The sequence below is a fragment of the Sphaerodactylus townsendi genome, unplaced genomic scaffold (assembly GCF_021028975.2).
Source record: "Sphaerodactylus townsendi isolate TG3544 unplaced genomic scaffold, MPM_Stown_v2.3 scaffold_19, whole genome shotgun sequence".
In the NCBI taxonomy this organism is placed as follows: Eukaryota; Metazoa; Chordata; class Lepidosauria; order Squamata; family Sphaerodactylidae; genus Sphaerodactylus; species Sphaerodactylus townsendi.
The window spans coordinates 2,538,943-2,552,441 of record NW_025950352.1 but is presented as its reverse complement, the minus strand read 5'-3'; positions in this window follow the sequence as shown (position 1 = coordinate 2,552,441).

Below are 13,499 nucleotides of genomic sequence, written 5' to 3'. Positions count from 1 at the left end.
GGGTGGGGGGGGGGGGGGGTGGGGGGGGGGGGGGGTGGGGGGGGGGGGGGGTGGGGGGGGGGGGGGGTGGGGGGGGGGGGGGGTGGGGGGGGGGGGGGGTGGGGGGGGGGGGGGGTGGGGGGGGGGGGGGGTGGGGGGGGGGGGGGGTGGGGGGGGGGGGGGGTGGGGGGGGGGGGGGGTGGGGGGGGGGGGGGGTGGGGGGGGGGGGGGGTGGGGGGGGGGGGGGGTGGGGGGGGGGGGGGGTGGGGGGGGGGGGGGGTGGGGGGGGGGGGGGGTGGGGGGGGGGGGGGGTGGGGGGGGGGGGGGGTGGGGGGGGGGGGGGGTGGGGGGGGGGGGGGGTGGGGGGGGGGGGGGGTGGGGGGGGGGGGGGGTGGGGGGGGGGGGGGGTGGGGGGGGGGGGGGGTGGGGGGGGGGGGGGGTGGGGGGGGGGGGGGGTGGGGGGGGGGGGGGGTGGGGGGGGGGGGGGGTGGGGGGGGGGGGGGGTGGGGGGGGGGGGGGGTGGGGGGGGGGGGGGGTGGGGGGGGGGGGGGGTGGGGGGGGGGGGGGGTGGGGGGGGGGGGGGGTGGGGGGGGGGGGGGGTGGGGGGGGGGGGGGGTGGGGGGGGGGGGGGGTGGGGGGGGGGGGGGGTGGGGGGGGGGGGGGGTGGGGGGGGGGGGGGGTGGGGGGGGGGGGGGGTGGGGGGGGGGGGGGGTGGGGGGGGGGGGGGGTGGGGGGGGGGGGGGGTGGGGGGGGGGGGGGGTGGGGGGGGGGGGGGGTGGGGGGGGGGGGGGGTGGGGGGGGGGGGGGGTGGGGGGGGGGGGGGGTGGGGGGGGGGGGGGGTGGGGGGGGGGGGGGGTGGGGGGGGGGGGGGGTGGGGGGGGGGGGGGGTGGGGGGGGGGGGGGGTGGGGGGGGGGGGGGGTGGGGGGGGGGGGGGGTGGGGGGGGGGGGGGGTGGGGGGGGGGGGGGGTGGGGGGGGGGGGGGGTGGGGGGGGGGGGGGGTGGGGGGGGGGGGGGGTGGGGGGGGGGGGGGGTGGGGGGGGGGGGGGGTGGGGGGGGGGGGGGGTGGGGGGGGGGGGGGGTGGGGGGGGGGGGGGGTGGGGGGGGGGGGGGGTGGGGGGGGGGGGGGGTGGGGGGGGGGGGGGGTGGGGGGGGGGGGGGGTGGGGGGGGGGGGGGGTGGGGGGGGGGGGGGGTGGGGGGGGGGGGGGGTGGGGGGGGGGGGGGGTGGGGGGGGGGGGGGGTGGGGGGGGGGGGGGGTGGGGGGGGGGGGGGGTGGGGGGGGGGGGGGGTGGGGGGGGGGGGGGGTGGGGGGGGGGGGGGGTGGGGGGGGGGGGGGGTGGGGGGGGGGGGGGGTGGGGGGGGGGGGGGGTGGGGGGGGGGGGGGGTGGGGGGGGGGGGGGGTGGGGGGGGGGGGGGGTGGGGGGGGGGGGGGGTGGGGGGGGGGGGGGGTGGGGGGGGGGGGGGGTGGGGGGGGGGGGGGGTGGGGGGGGGGGGGGGTGGGGGGGGGGGGGGGTGGGGGGGGGGGGGGGTGGGGGGGGGGGGGGGTGGGGGGGGGGGGGGGTGGGGGGGGGGGGGGGTGGGGGGGGGGGGGGGTGGGGGGGGGGGGGGGTGGGGGGGGGGGGGGGTGGGGGGGGGGGGGGGTGGGGGGGGGGGGGGGTGGGGGGGGGGGGGGGTGGGGGGGGGGGGGGGTGGGGGGGGGGGGGGGTGGGGGGGGGGGGGGGTGGGGGGGGGGGGGGGTGGGGGGGGGGGGGGGTGGGGGGGGGGGGGGGTGGGGGGGGGGGGGGGTGGGGGGGGGGGGGGGTGGGGGGGGGGGGGGGTGGGGGGGGGGGGGGGTGGGGGGGGGGGGGGGTGGGGGGGGGGGGGGGTGGGGGGGGGGGGGGGTGGGGGGGGGGGGGGGTGGGGGGGGGGGGGGGTGGGGGGGGGGGGGGGTGGGGGGGGGGGGGGGTGGGGGGGGGGGGGGGTGGGGGGGGGGGGGGGTGGGGGGGGGGGGGGGTGGGGGGGGGGGGGGGTGGGGGGGGGGGGGGGTGGGGGGGGGGGGGGGTGGGGGGGGGGGGGGGTGGGGGGGGGGGGGGGTGGGGGGGGGGGGGGGTGGGGGGGGGGGGGGGTGGGGGGGGGGGGGGGTGGGGGGGGGGGGGGGTGGGGGGGGGGGGGGGTGGGGGGGGGGGGGGGTGGGGGGGGGGGGGGGTGGGGGGGGGGGGGGGTGGGGGGGGGGGGGGGTGGGGGGGGGGGGGGGTGGGGGGGGGGGGGGGTGGGGGGGGGGGGGGGTGGGGGGGGGGGGGGGTGGGGGGGGGGGGGGGTGGGGGGGGGGGGGGGTGGGGGGGGGGGGGGGTGGGGGGGGGGGGGGGTGGGGGGGGGGGGGGGTGGGGGGGGGGGGGGGTGGGGGGGGGGGGGGGTGGGGGGGGGGGGGGGTGGGGGGGGGGGGGGGTGGGGGGGGGGGGGGGTGGGGGGGGGGGGGGGTGGGGGGGGGGGGGGGTGGGGGGGGGGGGGGGTGGGGGGGGGGGGGGGTGGGGGGGGGGGGGGGTGGGGGGGGGGGGGGGTGGGGGGGGGGGGGGGTGGGGGGGGGGGGGGGTGGGGGGGGGGGGGGGTGGGGGGGGGGGGGGGTGGGGGGGGGGGGGGGTGGGGGGGGGGGGGGGTGGGGGGGGGGGGGGGTGGGGGGGGGGGGGGGTGGGGGGGGGGGGGGGTGGGGGGGGGGGGGGGTGGGGGGGGGGGGGGGTGGGGGGGGGGGGGGGTGGGGGGGGGGGGGGGTGGGGGGGGGGGGGGGTGGGGGGGGGGGGGGGTGGGGGGGGGGGGGGGTGGGGGGGGGGGGGGGTGGGGGGGGGGGGGGGTGGGGGGGGGGGGGGGTGGGGGGGGGGGGGGGTGGGGGGGGGGGGGGGTGGGGGGGGGGGGGGGTGGGGGGGGGGGGGGGTGGGGGGGGGGGGGGGTGGGGGGGGGGGGGGGTGGGGGGGGGGGGGGGTGGGGGGGGGGGGGGGTGGGGGGGGGGGGGGGTGGGGGGGGGGGGGGGTGGGGGGGGGGGGGGGTGGGGGGGGGGGGGGGTGGGGGGGGGGGGGGGTGGGGGGGGGGGGGGGTGGGGGGGGGGGGGGGTGGGGGGGGGGGGGGGTGGGGGGGGGGGGGGGTGGGGGGGGGGGGGGGTGGGGGGGGGGGGGGGTGGGGGGGGGGGGGGGTGGGGGGGGGGGGGGGTGGGGGGGGGGGGGGGTGGGGGGGGGGGGGGGTGGGGGGGGGGGGGGGTGGGGGGGGGGGGGGGTGGGGGGGGGGGGGGGTGGGGGGGGGGGGGGGTGGGGGGGGGGGGGGGTGGGGGGGGGGGGGGGTGGGGGGGGGGGGGGGTGGGGGGGGGGGGGGGTGGGGGGGGGGGGGGGTGGGGGGGGGGGGGGGTGGGGGGGGGGGGGGGTGGGGGGGGGGGGGGGTGGGGGGGGGGGGGGGTGGGGGGGGGGGGGGGTGGGGGGGGGGGGGGGTGGGGGGGGGGGGGGGTGGGGGGGGGGGGGGGTGGGGGGGGGGGGGGGTGGGGGGGGGGGGGGGTGGGGGGGGGGGGGGGTGGGGGGGGGGGGGGGTGGGGGGGGGGGGGGGTGGGGGGGGGGGGGGGTGGGGGGGGGGGGGGGTGGGGGGGGGGGGGGGTGGGGGGGGGGGGGGGTGGGGGGGGGGGGGGGTGGGGGGGGGGGGGGGTGGGGGGGGGGGGGGGTGGGGGGGGGGGGGGGTGGGGGGGGGGGGGGGTGGGGGGGGGGGGGGGTGGGGGGGGGGGGGGGTGGGGGGGGGGGGGGGTGGGGGGGGGGGGGGGTGGGGGGGGGGGGGGGTGGGGGGGGGGGGGGGTGGGGGGGGGGGGGGGTGGGGGGGGGGGGGGGTGGGGGGGGGGGGGGGTGGGGGGGGGGGGGGGTGGGGGGGGGGGGGGGTGGGGGGGGGGGGGGGTGGGGGGGGGGGGGGGTGGGGGGGGGGGGGGGTGGGGGGGGGGGGGGGTGGGGGGGGGGGGGGGTGGGGGGGGGGGGGGGTGGGGGGGGGGGGGGGTGGGGGGGGGGGGGGGTGGGGGGGGGGGGGGGTGGGGGGGGGGGGGGGTGGGGGGGGGGGGGGGTGGGGGGGGGGGGGGGTGGGGGGGGGGGGGGGTGGGGGGGGGGGGGGGTGGGGGGGGGGGGGGGTGGGGGGGGGGGGGGGTGGGGGGGGGGGGGGGTGGGGGGGGGGGGGGGTGGGGGGGGGGGGGGGTGGGGGGGGGGGGGGGTGGGGGGGGGGGGGGGTGGGGGGGGGGGGGGGTGGGGGGGGGGGGGGGTGGGGGGGGGGGGGGGTGGGGGGGGGGGGGGGTGGGGGGGGGGGGGGGTGGGGGGGGGGGGGGGTGGGGGGGGGGGGGGGTGGGGGGGGGGGGGGGTGGGGGGGGGGGGGGGTGGGGGGGGGGGGGGGTGGGGGGGGGGGGGGGTGGGGGGGGGGGGGGGTGGGGGGGGGGGGGGGTGGGGGGGGGGGGGGGTGGGGGGGGGGGGGGGTGGGGGGGGGGGGGGGTGGGGGGGGGGGGGGGTGGGGGGGGGGGGGGGTGGGGGGGGGGGGGGGTGGGGGGGGGGGGGGGTGGGGGGGGGGGGGGGTGGGGGGGGGGGGGGGTGGGGGGGGGGGGGGGTGGGGGGGGGGGGGGGTGGGGGGGGGGGGGGGTGGGGGGGGGGGGGGGTGGGGGGGGGGGGGGGTGGGGGGGGGGGGGGGTGGGGGGGGGGGGGGGTGGGGGGGGGGGGGGGTGGGGGGGGGGGGGGGTGGGGGGGGGGGGGGGTGGGGGGGGGGGGGGGTGGGGGGGGGGGGGGGTGGGGGGGGGGGGGGGTGGGGGGGGGGGGGGGTGGGGGGGGGGGGGGGTGGGGGGGGGGGGGGGTGGGGGGGGGGGGGGGTGGGGGGGGGGGGGGGTGGGGGGGGGGGGGGGTGGGGGGGGGGGGGGGTGGGGGGGGGGGGGGGTGGGGGGGGGGGGGGGTGGGGGGGGGGGGGGGTGGGGGGGGGGGGGGGTGGGGGGGGGGGGGGGTGGGGGGGGGGGGGGGTGGGGGGGGGGGGGGGTGGGGGGGGGGGGGGGTGGGGGGGGGGGGGGGTGGGGGGGGGGGGGGGTGGGGGGGGGGGGGGGTGGGGGGGGGGGGGGGTGGGGGGGGGGGGGGGTGGGGGGGGGGGGGGGTGGGGGGGGGGGGGGGTGGGGGGGGGGGGGGGTGGGGGGGGGGGGGGGTGGGGGGGGGGGGGGGTGGGGGGGGGGGGGGGTGGGGGGGGGGGGGGGTGGGGGGGGGGGGGGGTGGGGGGGGGGGGGGGTGGGGGGGGGGGGGGGTGGGGGGGGGGGGGGGTGGGGGGGGGGGGGGGTGGGGGGGGGGGGGGGTGGGGGGGGGGGGGGGTGGGGGGGGGGGGGGGTGGGGGGGGGGGGGGGTGGGGGGGGGGGGGGGTGGGGGGGGGGGGGGGTGGGGGGGGGGGGGGGTGGGGGGGGGGGGGGGTGGGGGGGGGGGGGGGTGGGGGGGGGGGGGGGTGGGGGGGGGGGGGGGTGGGGGGGGGGGGGGGTGGGGGGGGGGGGGGGTGGGGGGGGGGGGGGGTGGGGGGGGGGGGGGGTGGGGGGGGGGGGGGGTGGGGGGGGGGGGGGGTGGGGGGGGGGGGGGGTGGGGGGGGGGGGGGGTGGGGGGGGGGGGGGGTGGGGGGGGGGGGGGGTGGGGGGGGGGGGGGGTGGGGGGGGGGGGGGGTGGGGGGGGGGGGGGGTGGGGGGGGGGGGGGGTGGGGGGGGGGGGGGGTGGGGGGGGGGGGGGGTGGGGGGGGGGGGGGGTGGGGGGGGGGGGGGGTGGGGGGGGGGGGGGGTGGGGGGGGGGGGGGGTGGGGGGGGGGGGGGGTGGGGGGGGGGGGGGGTGGGGGGGGGGGGGGGTGGGGGGGGGGGGGGGTGGGGGGGGGGGGGGGTGGGGGGGGGGGGGGGTGGGGGGGGGGGGGGGTGGGGGGGGGGGGGGGTGGGGGGGGGGGGGGGTGGGGGGGGGGGGGGGTGGGGGGGGGGGGGGGTGGGGGGGGGGGGGGGTGGGGGGGGGGGGGGGTGGGGGGGGGGGGGGGTGGGGGGGGGGGGGGGTGGGGGGGGGGGGGGGTGGGGGGGGGGGGGGGTGGGGGGGGGGGGGGGTGGGGGGGGGGGGGGGTGGGGGGGGGGGGGGGTGGGGGGGGGGGGGGGTGGGGGGGGGGGGGGGTGGGGGGGGGGGGGGGTGGGGGGGGGGGGGGGTGGGGGGGGGGGGGGGTGGGGGGGGGGGGGGGTGGGGGGGGGGGGGGGTGGGGGGGGGGGGGGGTGGGGGGGGGGGGGGGTGGGGGGGGGGGGGGGTGGGGGGGGGGGGGGGTGGGGGGGGGGGGGGGTGGGGGGGGGGGGGGGTGGGGGGGGGGGGGGGTGGGGGGGGGGGGGGGTGGGGGGGGGGGGGGGTGGGGGGGGGGGGGGGTGGGGGGGGGGGGGGGTGGGGGGGGGGGGGGGTGGGGGGGGGGGGGGGTGGGGGGGGGGGGGGGTGGGGGGGGGGGGGGGTGGGGGGGGGGGGGGGTGGGGGGGGGGGGGGGTGGGGGGGGGGGGGGGTGGGGGGGGGGGGGGGTGGGGGGGGGGGGGGGTGGGGGGGGGGGGGGGTGGGGGGGGGGGGGGGTGGGGGGGGGGGGGGGTGGGGGGGGGGGGGGGTGGGGGGGGGGGGGGGTGGGGGGGGGGGGGGGTGGGGGGGGGGGGGGGTGGGGGGGGGGGGGGGTGGGGGGGGGGGGGGGTGGGGGGGGGGGGGGGTGGGGGGGGGGGGGGGTGGGGGGGGGGGGGGGTGGGGGGGGGGGGGGGTGGGGGGGGGGGGGGGTGGGGGGGGGGGGGGGTGGGGGGGGGGGGGGGTGGGGGGGGGGGGGGGTGGGGGGGGGGGGGGGTGGGGGGGGGGGGGGGTGGGGGGGGGGGGGGGTGGGGGGGGGGGGGGGTGGGGGGGGGGGGGGGTGGGGGGGGGGGGGGGTGGGGGGGGGGGGGGGTGGGGGGGGGGGGGGGTGGGGGGGGGGGGGGGTGGGGGGGGGGGGGGGTGGGGGGGGGGGGGGGTGGGGGGGGGGGGGGGTGGGGGGGGGGGGGGGTGGGGGGGGGGGGGGGTGGGGGGGGGGGGGGGTGGGGGGGGGGGGGGGTGGGGGGGGGGGGGGGTGGGGGGGGGGGGGGGTGGGGGGGGGGGGGGGTGGGGGGGGGGGGGGGTGGGGGGGGGGGGGGGTGGGGGGGGGGGGGGGTGGGGGGGGGGGGGGGTGGGGGGGGGGGGGGGTGGGGGGGGGGGGGGGTGGGGGGGGGGGGGGGTGGGGGGGGGGGGGGGTGGGGGGGGGGGGGGGTGGGGGGGGGGGGGGGTGGGGGGGGGGGGGGGTGGGGGGGGGGGGGGGTGGGGGGGGGGGGGGGTGGGGGGGGGGGGGGGTGGGGGGGGGGGGGGGTGGGGGGGGGGGGGGGTGGGGGGGGGGGGGGGTGGGGGGGGGGGGGGGGGGGGGGGGGGGGGGGTGGGGGGGGGGGGGGGTGGGGGGGGGGGGGGGTGGGGGGGAGGGGGGGTGGGGGGGGGGGGGGGGGGGGCGGGGGGGGGGGGGGGGGGGGGGGGGTGGGGGGGGGAGGGGGGGGGGGGGGGGGGGGGAGGGGGGGGGGGGGGGGGGGGGGGGGGGAGGGGGGGGGGGGGGGTGGGGGGGGGGGGGGGGGGGGGGGGGGGGGGGGGGGGGGGGGGGGGGGGGGGGGGGGGCGGGGGTGCGCGTGGTGGGCGGGGGGGGGGGGGGGGGGGGGGGGGGGGGGGGGGGGGGGGGGGGGGGGGGGGGGGAGGGGGCACCCTAGACCTTGCCCATGTCCACGGTGGCATGGGCAGGGGTTGAGGACAGTGGGGGCCAAGCCTGGGGGCAGGGAGGGCAGAGCCTGGGGGCATCCTGGAGACAATTTGTCTCAGGGCGCCATTTACCCCTGGTACGCCTCTGGTTGGGGGTCATCACAACTGTATTAAAGGTTCGCGGCATTAGGAAGGTTGAGAACCACTGATTTAACTGGAGATGCCGGGGTCTGAACCCGAGATCTTCCGCTCGACGTGCGTGTGCTCTGCCTCCGAGTCACAGCTGAGAACGTGCACACGTGTGGCTTCCTTAACACTGAGTCAGACTCTGGGTCCGTCAAGGTCTGTACTGCCTGCTCAGGCGGGCAGCTGCTCTCCGGGGTGTCTGACGGAGGCCTTTCACGTCACCTGCTGCCTGACGTTTTTAGCTGGAGGTGCCTGGGATTGAACTCGGTATCTTCTGCATCCCAAGCAGAGGCTCTACCCGCTGAGCCACGCTCCCTCCCCGAGTCTTCAGGGCAGGCCCAGTAGCAATCGCAGCCCTAACTCAATCCCATTGATAAAACCTTCTGGCTGCCGGCCACCCTCTGGAAATTGGGGAGGTGGGGACCGTGCAAATAACCAATTGCTTTCTAATTACAGTGATAATACATGCCCAAGAGGGATGGGGGGGGGGGGGGAGATTGCAGGGTCTGTCCTTGATGCCCATGCTGGGTTGTAAGACGCCGGCATTCGTTGCAGCCCTGCCTTTTAATCCGTTCGGGAGGTGATCCTCTCTTTGTTTCTCCATTTGGGTACTTTAGTCTGTCTCAGAAAAAGATGTTAATGGGGTTGAATATTCCTCCACCACAGAACTCAGCCTGCTGGACCTTCTTAGTTGTGGAGTGCCCCTCCTGGGTCTGAGTGCCTTCCTAGCCCTGCCACCCCCCACCCCATGCATTTGAAAGTTTGAAACTAAAAATGCATTTTGGCATTCGGTTTAATTGTACAACTCTATATGTCCAATAATGCACAAAATAATGATTTTTGACAAAGGCGGCACATAAAAATGAATAATAATTCTCTTTTTTAATAATAAAGTTTATTGATTAAAAACATATTGCATAACTAGTGGGGCCCGGCCACGCGTTGCTGTGGCAATTGTCCTTCTCATCACAATCCACAACCCACACAGATGTCCATGCAGGTCCAATGAGCCGCAGCATAGCCTTTTGGGGTGGTCAAATGGAATCCCTCTTTCCCTTTTCAATGCACATCGTTATGTGGTGCTGTCTTGTTTTTTTAGTATAATGTAACCCTTTCCATTCCACAACGGAACTGTCCAGAGTGCGAATCCTGCTGTCCATGAGGGTGGTTGACACGCACAGTCCTGGCTTGGGTAAGGCAGAACTGGGGCAAGGAGGCTATCCCAGTCAGGCAGCAGAGGCAGGTGGTGAGGCGGTCAGATTGAGGCCAGCTCCCTGGGTTCTTAAAGGGCCACGTGCAAAAGAAGCGGAGCCGGTAGTGTTGGTTCGCCCCCCCACCCCACCCCGTGGATTTTCTTAGAAGAAAAAGGCAAACTCCAGTAAAAGAGAGCTGTGGTGAATATGGGTGAGGAAGTGGGTAAGTGGTGGTTGGATATGAGGTGTGTGAGGATGAGCTGGGTGTGGATGAGAGTATGTGTGTTGTGTGGTAGCAGTGGTAGCAGTGGCTGAGGCACAGAGAGTGAAAGTTACTTGAATGGGTGTGTGTGTGGGGGGAACCCCACCTGACGTCTCACATGGCAAAGTGTGTATGTATGTGCTTCACTTCCACTCATATTACCTACCAGTATTACCTATTTACTGTTTCCACTGCTCATCTCCCCATCTGAGCGAACATCCTAAGCCCTCAGGCCACAGACAGACAGGCTGCATGGACATTCTAAGGGTGACAGTTGAACACAGCCAGCTTCATGGCCTGGAAAAAGACGTTTTACCTGGCTCAGGTATGGACTTTCAGCGATTTGAAGGTCCGATTACCTGCCCAGAAAAGGGAGGAACGTCATGTGACAATTTGGGGGTGATCTGTCCATCCGTTTCGGCGATAGGGTGTGACTAACAAAGTCACTGTTAGCTTTTTATATTGATTGATTGATTGATTGATTGATTGATTGATTGATTGATTGATTGATTGTTGCATTTTTATACCGCCCTCCCCCGGATACTTGTCAATGATATCAGATTCACAAAATCTTTATACACAGAGAATCAAACAAAAAATGGAAAAATAAAAATAGAAAAAATAAGAAAAAACAACAACCTGTATTATTCAAACTTGATAGTATCATATAAATCATGTAAATCCTTACATAATTCATTATCATCAAAAACCCATTGTAGAATGGTGGGCCCTGGTTTTGGCTGAGCTTTTCACCCATATCAATAGTACTGCCTGTATTCCATCTGATTGGAATGCTGCAATTATAGTCCCCATTTTAAAAAAAGGTTTATCCTCAAACCCAGCTAACTACAGTCCAATGAGCTTACTCAATGTTGTAAGCAAACTATATACTAAATATCTGAGCACTATCATCATGATTATCATTTGTGTCCTTCCAAAGGACCATCTAATGAATGATGATTTTCATATTTGTTTGGGACTATATTCTGAGGCGGAAGCTTACCATTTTCTCGACGGCTGCATCTCAACCGACCATACTAACATCTTTTTCTGAGGCGGCGTATGGCCCCTCCAGTCCCTGTTTGGTAGGAAGGAAAACAGGCGCCTTGCTTGGGCGTGTTGTTGGCAAATTGGGCTTGCGTGCAGAATTTCCGAGCGTGTTTTGCAAGACGGGCTTCATCCGAACAGGGCTGTTGGAATACTGACTTGCTGACTTCAGAGCCAGACTCTGTAATTTTTGTTTTGAAGTTCTCCAAATTATAGCATTTGGCCCCAGAGTTGTCCAGCGGGGCGCAAAACGCCTTCTGCTGCCTTCCGTGCGTCCAGGAGGGCAGGTGTCCGAGAGGGCACAGACGTCTCGGTGGCAGACGGCCGGGCGCGCCCGTTTGCGCCAGGTACAGCTCTTCTTCGCAAGTTAAGCAGAAATGTCTCCTCTAATTGCTCCCCGGCCAAGTTCAGAACTAAGGTCAGCGTCTCTCGGCAGGCTGAGCTTCTGAGCAAATAAAACTCGGGGGAAATTACAGGCCCGCCGTTGCCAGGAGAGAGCCATTTCAGCCGATATTCCTGCCTGTCACTTTGAGGGCCTATCAGAACATCTAGAAATCTAAGTGATTACTCGCTGTGGCAGTTTTCATTCAACGCGGCATTTCACAAATAAGAATTCATTTTGCTTTTCCACAGCAGGAGCCTCGGCTGAGAAACCATGATGCTTTTTTTTTGGGGGGGGGGGGGGGAATTTGTGTCTGACCAGGCTTTTGAATCTGGATCTCCCATAGCCAAACTCGTCTTTTCTGTCTTGAGCACTGAACTATCCCCAACAATCCTTTGTTTTTTGGTTTGTCTCCCTGTTTCTGATTTTTATAAACTGAATGTGGTGCAAAAGATCTGTCTGTAAATCACCCTCCATTTCCCAAACTCTGGCCCCTGCCACACATGCAGAATAATGCACTTTCAACCTGCTATCACAATTGTTTTTCAAGTGGATTTTGCTATTCCGCACAGTAGAAGGAGAAGAAGAGTTTGGATTTATATCCCCCCTTTCTCTCCTTCCAGGACTCAAAGGGGCTGACAATCTCCTTGCCCTTCCCCCCTCACAACAAACACCCTGTGAGGTAGGTGGGAGCTGAGAGAGCCTCCGAGAAGCTGTGACTAGCCCAAGGTCACCCAGTTGGCGTGTGATGGAGTCCACAGGCTAAACTGAATTCCCAGATAAGCCTCCACAGCTCAGGCGGCAGGCAGGGGATCAAGCCAGTTCCTGGGTGGATACCACAGGCTCTTAACCTCCCTACTCCACTGCTGCTCCTATTTTTTTTAATTGTTTTTTGAGGTAGAGGCTGGCAGGACAGGCCAGCCATCACCTGTGATCTGTAGGGACAGATGGAGATGGACAAAGCTGAGATTGGCGTGGATTGAAGTGCATTATTCATGTCTTGAGGAAGGGGGGCCCTCTATGGGGCTTAGGGTGGGGAGTGCTAGGATTATGATGTATCTGGAGTCCTTGGTGTTGAATTTGAGCCAATCTGGATTATTTATTTACTGTATTTATATTCTGCCTTTGTCTAATGGGGTCCCAAAGCAGCCCCACTCAGCCAGTTCTCCTGGAAGTGATCCTGAGGGCATCCGGATTTGGGTGATTTCAACCTATGCTCGGGAGGCAGGACTAAATGATGTCACTTCCCTGTAGGGCTGGAATCCATCTTAGATCCCAGTATTGCTCCCTGCCTAGCAGGGGGCACAATTAACTTGTGAGAGGGGCTCCAAGCTACTTGTATTTCTCTACCTTATTTCTACCTTATTTCTACCTTACTCTCTCAGCTTACTTCTATTCTCCATTATTGTTCTGTGTGTCTGTTTCTGTGGCTCCTGTCCTCTGTGAATCAGCCTGTCAGTTTGTGAATCAGCCTGTCAGTTTCCAACTGTCAGTTTTTCCCACCGCGGGCAGCCTTAAAATGGCCACCCATGGAATCTCTTCGCTCCTTCTCACCCCGCCTGGAGTCTTGTGAACCGGCAGAGGGCCTCGGGCAGCAACCCGAAGGGCATCAGAAGAGCAACAGTCAGGAGTCCTCGGCTGAGGCTCCGATCCCACTTCTTCTGCCGCCATCGAAGTGGCAATGGCGGCAAGCCCACTTGAAGATAGGCGCCAGGCGGAAGAACAAAGCTAGCCAAGAAATCAGCCTAGAGAGCCCTCGGGCTATGCCAAAGCGCCAGAACATAGCGTCCCAGTCGAACTTAGCGGAAGGTGTAGCTCACCTCCCCACGCTCCCAATTTTAGAAATTATTATGCATGGCAGCAGTAGTAGCGAGAGCGTCAGCGGGACCAGAGGCCCAGCCGGATGATCAAGCGACCTCCCGACAGTCTCCTCATAGATCGCCAGCGACTCCAGGCAAGATCAGGGCCCGGTGGGGAGAAGTCCCAAGCGAACCTGCTCCAACCCTTTCAGACCCAGCCCTGCATCCTGGGCTAGCATGCCTGCTCGAGGCTAATGAGGTATGTTCAGGGGGCTGCAATGAGGGAAGAGATCTCCCTCCATGACAAGAAAAAAAAAAGTAGGCCTTTGTGTTGGTGGAGACTAGGAAACAAAGAAATCTATGCCTAGATGCGTTAAGGCCAGACCAGAGCTCCTCCACCTGGAATACCCACACTTCATTTAGCACTCCAAGCACACTTGCCGCGAACTCCAGAGAGATGGCAGAAATTGGTTTCTCAGCTTAGCCTCAACAGCAACACTACTCCTTTTAGTAGAAGAGGGATTCTCCTGGCAGCTCCTTCGTCCCAAATTTTCTAGACAAACCAATAGAGGTGGCAAACCCCTTTCCAACCTGGCGACCCATGGGTCTTGACTTCCTCCGTTCCAGTGGTGGTGAGTCTGCAATTTTTTTCAACACGGTGGGTGGGCGACCATGTCGACAGCTGGACAAAGAGTGCGTCTGCGAGCTATCTCCACTAGAATTTTCAACCTTTCCAAGATCAAATTCGGGGACTACCCAATGCAATCAGACAAACTAAGAGACACAGCAAGCCATTTCTCCATCTACTGAGTATTCAGGCTGATCAGACCATACCCATCTCAGGCGTTCTTGCTTGCGGTGTTTACTCACATTTCTTTACAGTACCCAAAAGAGCGGCGACTGGTGCCATCCCTGAACTAACGTGCGT